Raw genomic sequence first — 8,159 nt, forward strand, 5'->3', positions numbered from 1 at the left:
GTTAATCTTCTGCTTTGAATTTGAATTAATTTTGAATTGATTTGAAGTAATTAAATGAAGATAAATAAATAAAGTATATAAAAAATGAAATAGATTTAATTACGACGCAAATAAAGCTCGAGTTTAATACTTGAGTTAAACTCACCCCGAAGTTCATTCTGCAGAGTGGTCACTGAAAGACTGAATGACATAAAACAAAAATAACTTTCACAAACACATGTTTTTTAAATTTTGTTATTATTTTATTTGGAAATATAATTAATTATACAATTTATATATATATATATATATAATTATATATATTTATATAAAATTTGTATAATTATAATTTATACAATAATTAATTACATAATATATTTTTAATCCTCTACAACAAGTACATGAACAAGTTATGACTTCTTCAAATCCTTCAGTTTTTCAGTGGCCACCCTGTATCTACTTCACTTGCTCCACTTTTATCAGTTTCATCATCATTCTCATCTCCTCGCGGCAGACGTGTAAAAAGAGACGTTCTATTAAGGCACGCTTCCTTCGAAGAAGAATACAAATTAATTTCCGTCCGCGGGCCTCGTGTTTACCGCTCTCTGATTAATCGTCTTCGCTGTGGAGCACGCTGTCGTTTACCTACGTCTATCCACCCCCTTGCAACCCGCCACCTCTTCCGTCCACTTCTTCCACACTGTTTGTACGTTTACCCTGTTCGTTCATTTCGCGCGAAACAATTTTTTAAACTCGCCGTCTCGTTCGTTAGTCGCAGCGGTAACGCTATAGCCGTAGAAATTGGGATAAAACTTAATTCATGACCGGCACATAACCTCTTAGTTGCAATTAATTTCCAAAAAAATCTCCGTTCCGGAGATCCACGCTGTAAAATATAGCGTGAATGTTTCATTTGGAGCACGAGGCGCATGTATTCTCGCGTGTCTTCCTCCGCTGTTTTATTTCTCCTTCCGTGTCCTTTTGTTTAAACAATGTTCGTTCACCCTTTAAAAATTTATTTCTTATTTCTTCTTGTTGCTTTAACCCTCATCTGCTCTTTGTCACGCAATTCGACATACAGGGTGTGTCCACAAAGTCTCTTTACAATTTCAAAAATTTATTACAAAAAAAAATGAAGAGGCAGATACGTGAATATGATTACAAAATGAGACGTATATATTTAAGTTTTTTTCTACCTCGTTTAATGTACCTATATATGGGCATCGAGACGGTACTCGATTTCTTACCATGTTCGCTGTAGCATACCCTCATCAATGGTGGCGATGGCACCAGTGATCCTCTGCTTTAGATTAGTGATGTCCCGTACCTTTGTTCGATACACGATATCTTTGACATGATCCCATGTGGATGTCCAGTATCTTTTAAGTTTCGATACGTAGCCCAACTGTCGTATGATATTCTATAGCATTGACATTACATGACAAATTTCAGAGCAAATAATATCGTAATGGTCTGTGCAGAGTTAAAAATTTCGGCTTGAAGAGTTTCAATGTTTTGTGAGTAAAGTGACTGTTTTTTTAGATTTTTCACATTCAGGTAAGTAATATTTATTTCTTATAGTCCTTGTTGTATGTATTTTTAATGCATTTTTCATTTTTCTATCTGATACTGAAGTATATAAATATTTAACGTTTGGTAAATTAATGCATTTGGCAGAACCAGATTCGGCGACGAACAATTAATAGACCAAAATCGCAAATAAAATATAAATATAAATATAATTAAATGTATATAAATAAATATATATATATAAATATAACATAAATATATATAAATATAATATAAATATAACATATTTATAAAAGGTCTGAATTATTTTAAATATATCTGTTAAGATAATTTAAGTCTTTTATAAATACAGTGAAAGTTCCTAAACTAGTAGTTAATGTGATTTTTCTATAAGATATAAATATAATCGCATTAAAATATAAATAATATAATAATCGCAAATAAAATGTAAATATAATATAAATATAACATATTTATAGAAGGTTTGAATTATTTTAAATATACATGTTAGGGTAATTTAAATCTTTTATAAATACAGTGAAAGTTCCTAAACTAGTAGTTAACGTAATTTTTTACAAGATAGACCAAATAGAATAACTTCATATTTGTTAAAATTGTTAAAAATAATTGTTTCTACTATTTTTTAACTAATAAAGATAAAAATTTTATAACTGTATTACGTTCTACATGTCTTTTAATAGATGTTTCAAAAAATTTGATCATTTTCTTATTGTATGAGATCCAGTTAAGAGATTTAGCCTTATGCGAATTTTTTTCGTTATCTGACGTTTTGATACGAAGCTAAATACATTAAGTATTCGGTTTTCCTTACTTTTCTCTAATTGTAACAAAAGAAAATCTGACATCCATCAGATTTGATTGTTCTAGTGTTATGAAAATATATCGTCAGAAATACGATACAAATAATTACTATTCATTTTCAAATCTCTCGATGGGCAATACACGATCTTCACGACGACCATCCATGCAATGTTTCATTTTTTCAAAAACGCTAGATATTTTCTATTTTGAGATGAGTAAAAGTATTCGCACTCTTGATGAAAAATTGTCTATACTTTGAACTGTTGCAACTTTATATAAAAAAATCGTATAACGATTCAATTGGCCTCATTTTAAAATGTGAAGCTTTTATTTAACAAAATTACGTTAATTTTCTTTAAAGATGTTTTCACACATGTAGCAGTGGCAAGTCAAAGATACGTTTGCTCTCGAAGATTGTAAAAATTCAAATATTCCTGTAAACATTAAAAAATTTTGTTTTGACTGAAATCTACAATAAATTTGAAGATAGTTTTTAAAGTTAACAGTAATCCCTGATTATAATTATAATTTACCTTCCCTTTACAGTAATGAATATTAGGCTTGACGATAAAATTCAAGAAATCATAGCAGTTTCACCTGATATTAAAAATTTAATAAAATGGCGACAAAAAGTCATCAAGAATAGGTTATTATAAATGAAAATCTCAAATCTATTGTAGATTAAGTCACAAACAAAATTTTTCAATGTCTTTACATACTATAAGAATTTATAACATTTTTGAAATTAAAGTATCTTTACTTTGCAATCTGTTACAATGTGTAAAATATCATTGAATAAAATGAATGATATATTTTAAAATTAGAAGCTTCAAGATTTAAGATGAGGGTTTAAGATCAGGTTTATCGTTGTACGATTTTATCTTACAAAATTGTAACAGTCGATGTTAATGTAAAAGCAAACAGTAGAGAAGTAAAATACTAAACTTGAGACAAATAACTCGAGCTATAAAATTTTTGTATTTCGAGCTCCAGCCCATTGTACGAAAATATTCATACATACAATCAATCGAGCAGTACAAAAAATAAAATGTTATAAAATAATAACAATAATAAAATAAATAATAATATTATAAAATAAAATATTTTAGAGAAAAACACGTTTGAAGTTTTTGTTATCCGTTGTACAAAAATATTCATACTTGCGCTGCGAGCAGTACACCGCTTCCTTTAAACATTTCCTTATAACTTTGCTAATTTTACGAATTCAAACAATTCCTTTTACATAGGCATTCTCGAAAGCATATACTTTGAGGAAATGTAAAAATAAAAATTGATTCTTTTAAGCCGGATTACCAGAATACCGCCCGAAATACTTTGAACGTTATTTTAAAAGTAAGTAAATGTAATTTCTTGAGATAATTCCTTGAGATATTTCATCTGAATAATTTATGCATACAACTGTTTATAAATATCGTAAATATAATTATTCAATTGATCTGGTCACCTACGTATTATATACGTATTATATACGTATACAGCGCAAGATATTTTTATAATTATAATTTTCTAAAATTATTTTACCGCAAGTTTAAGCTTCGCAAGTTTGTTTCAACAAACAAATTTCGACGAGTAAAATGCCTAACACGCTGCTCGCAATATTTCTTTTGGATGCAAAATTAGGAAAAGAAGCAATTTTTCTTCAGCGAGCCATTCGTTCGCTTAATTTTACACAATCAGTCTTTCATTTCGTAAAGGAATGAAATAATGAAAACGCTCGAAAACGCATAACCTCGTTTCCTGCATCGATACTCGATGGCTGCTTTGAAGAGAACAACGTCACTGAAAAAGAAGAAAAGGGTCGAACGTGACACGCAGATGTAAAACGGGAGTATTCGTCGATGACTCTCGTCTGGAATCTCAATTGCGATCGCTAGATTATTACCGAAAGAAAAGATGGAAACGTTGGGAAGAGGAGGGCGAATCAAAGGGAGGGAAAGAGGGCGAATCAAAGGCAGCAAGTTTCGCCGGGAGAGTAGGATCCATCGTAATTTTGCTTTCCATTCTCCTAATTTTCTTTCATCAATCTGTTCCGATATGAAAGCACGATGGAAACACAAATGGATCGCTTTGTTCGAAATTCTCTTGAGAGAATTCGATACTGCGAGAAGTAAAATGTAAAACTGAGTAACATGTAAATATAATATATATTTGTTAATAGGTATTGTACAAAATAATACAGTGAAACAATGTACACGTAAAGGACGTGATTTACATACTTGAATTACAGTTATAAAATACAATATTAAATAAAATAATATACGTTTTCTTTTTTTAAATAATGAACTGCAATAAGACATCTTTCTTCCTTAAACAGATTTCAATTATATACAGGGTGTCCCACACTTTTCACGATTTTTCAAGTACTTGCGATAATCTGACAAAAAAATGTTCCGCACAAAAGTTGATCAGTTTTCTATTGGCTATACAATGTAACAAAAAAATTTCAAAAAAAATTTTTTTTTTTTTTTCGATAATTGTCAAGATCACTTTCGTTTTCTTAAATAGAACATTATATTTCTGACTAGTATTGTAGCTCGTATCTAGACGAATTCAACGATCTAGTATACCATGACCTGCAGATGATCTTGAAGGCAAAGGAATGAAAATTTCAACAAAAAATGACAATCAGCATGAATGGATGACAATAACTTGTGTTTATTATTAAGACTCGAAATTACATTCAATTCAGGAACCTTGAGTAAATGTACATGCTGCTCCAATAGAAAGTATAGAACATTTAAAGCAGCGAATCCGTACAGCATGAGAAGAATTTCGCTACGACAGTATCGTAAGAGCAATCAATACAAACTTACTATGTAGAGTTGTGTCTACAACAAAATGGGTTTCAATTTGAACATTTATTGTGAATTTTTCACGAAATCCTATCCGTTCAATTATTCAAGGTACCTGAATTGGATGTAATTTGGAGTCTTAATAATAAAAAAAAAATAATAATAAACACAAGTTATCGTCACCAATTTATGCTGATTGTCATTTTCTGTTGAAATTTTCATTTCTTTGCCTTCAAGATCATCCGAAGGTATATTAGGTGGTTGAATTCGTCTAGATACAAGCTATAATATTATTGAGTCAAAAATATAAAGTGCCATTTAAAAAAACAAAGATAACCTTTGACAATTATCGGAAAAAAATTTTTTAACATTTCTTTTGTTGCACTGTATAGCCAATCGAAAACTGATCAATTTTTGTTGAAAACATTTTTTTGTCAGGTTGTCACAAGTATTTGAAAAATCGTGGAAAGTGTTATGTGGGACACCCTGTATTTATTAGATTTGAATTTTATATCCGTTATCTAAAAAAATTCTAATTGATACTACACGAGAAATGTAATAAATCATGTGAAATTATTTTCGTTGACAATATCACAGGCCTAAATAAGTTTTTTTGAATTATTTAGAGGATTACTGTATTGCAATAATCTCCTTCCTTTTCTTTAATTGTCCCAAATATGTTTTTCAATCATGAGAACGCAAAAAATATTTCATACGTAATTAAATGATCAATATTCTATAGACATGTTTTTTTTTAAGTTTTCTTTCAAAGATCTTCGATGTTACTTTTCAAATAAATGCATGTGTTTTTCTGTTGCACCACGAAGCTCGTGAAAAAACTTATATATAAAAATTGAATCGCGAATATAAATGTTAAACTTAAAATTAATATAATTAAAAAGAACGCAGATTTTTCGAGAGATGGAAGCTGTGAATATTTTTTTATACCATAAAGGTAATCCAAATGACTTGTGTTATATAAATTATAAGTATAGATAGTTTATGTTAAATCTTTTGTTAACCTGTGAATTTTCATTAATCAATACTACTATTTAGAATTTATGATCTATTTAAATCTATCAAATTACTTAGACTATTCAAATTTTGTATAATTTAGTCTAATTTAAAGAAGTCTACTTTATGACATTGTGGTTTTTAATACATTGCTCTAAGCTGTAAGCATTTTGTCTTTTTCTAAGAGGGTGAAGTATGGCAAAATACAATATTACTGCAATACTGGGTAGCAAAATTTCTAGAAATGGCTGTTATATTATTCAAACTCATTAGTAGATAACGATGCGTACTGTTAATCTGATTTTAAAACATCGTTCAAATAACAAGCATGTATAACACGAATGCTCATTAAATACGTATTGAATAAAATTATTATTAATTAATTCTAATTTCAAATTAGTGCTGTGTATCATGTGCTGATATTACTATTTAAAGATTTATATAATTTAAAGACATTTCCATTTATCAATTTGATATAAATTAAATACGAACTCCAACTATCAAATTAGAATTGAAAATTCAGTCAAAGATTTACCTACGTTAAAAAAATTTTACACACCTTTGTGAAAAAGGAAAAGACTTGTTTCTTTTTAATTTTGAAAGTTGGAAAATTTTTCGTTCAGCAGTTATGGAAAGAAATTTTATTTCTAGAAAAATTGCAATAAAAATTAATTTACTGTATCATCACGTTATTGTATTTGTTTATTTCATTTTTCTCTGTTTATTATATTTATTTTATTTTTCCTCTCATATTATTATACTATGATTGTGCACGTGCGATAATTAGTCCACAATTCTTAATATCGTAATAGTAATGAAAGAACTCGTTAAAGAATATATAGGATCGTTTGATTGTCACTTCTTGTAGGATCGTAAAATCAACGTTTAATTTACTCGTTATTTTAACTCTTTCACAAGTGAAATGCGTAGTTCACAACTACGCATTTACTCACTTCACCCACAGGGTGTTAATACGTTTGATGAGGAGAAATGTCGTTCGACGCGTGTAATTTCATTTATTATAACATAGAACGTCTCGTCTTTATTGGCTTCATTTACCCGGTAATTTCCAAAGTGACAGCTATTAATTTCCTCCAGACTAAACTAATAAGTGTTGCAGAAATATTTGATCCTTTTTCCCTTTAAGGGGGCAGGACAGTTTGACGGGCCTAAACATTACGAATATTTTGGAGGGCTAGTAAAAAAAAAATACATACTTGATTGACATGAACTTTCGTCGTCTATTTTAACACATTATGAACTATAAAAAGCAACATTAAAAAAGAAAAAAAGAGGGCTCTTATTTAACTTTTTAACGGTATTCTTTTCCATAACTTTTTTTTACATTGCCTATCGGTGTGCATGATTCCAGCTAAACAGGATTAGTTGCGACAAAAAGGTAAAAAAAGTTCAAAAGTAAATAATATTCTCTAGGGACTGACGATCCAATATTTTGATTTTTGTAAAAATTTTAAAAATAGTAGCTATTTGTTTTTTATGTATCGAATTTGTGCTAAAAATTTTTAGGTTTTTTGTTTGTATTTTTCGAAATTGTTAAAAATTGAAAAATGTTCGATCGTCAATCCCTAGTAAATGTTACATTAAAGATACGTACCAAGTTTCACAGTAATCGGTTGGTTAGATTCCGAGATATCTTGCACACCGTTTCTAAAAACCTAGTTTCGAGAAAAACGCGTTTAAAGTTTCAAAATCACGTCATTTTTCATATGTATCTTTTATTTACTTTTTTACTTACATATCGCGGCTCACAGTATTTACAATTCACAACTAAATTGAATCCAAGCCCTCTAATATTCAATTCACCAAAAGTAACATTTGAATCACACGGTTTACACTTTATAATACTGCTTAAAGTTGTAAACAGTGATACAAATTCAATTATTCTGTATCCACGTTATTATTATTATACCCCAGAATAAGTCGTTTTAAAGGCTAGAACCTTTTGTATCTTATTTCCAAAACTTCAAACTACTATTTAAA

This window comes from Frieseomelitta varia, unplaced genomic scaffold, assembly GCF_011392965.1.
Source record: "Frieseomelitta varia isolate USP_RPSP 00005682 unplaced genomic scaffold, Fvar_1.2 scaffold_150, whole genome shotgun sequence".
Taxonomy (NCBI): Eukaryota; Metazoa; Arthropoda; class Insecta; order Hymenoptera; family Apidae; genus Frieseomelitta; species Frieseomelitta varia.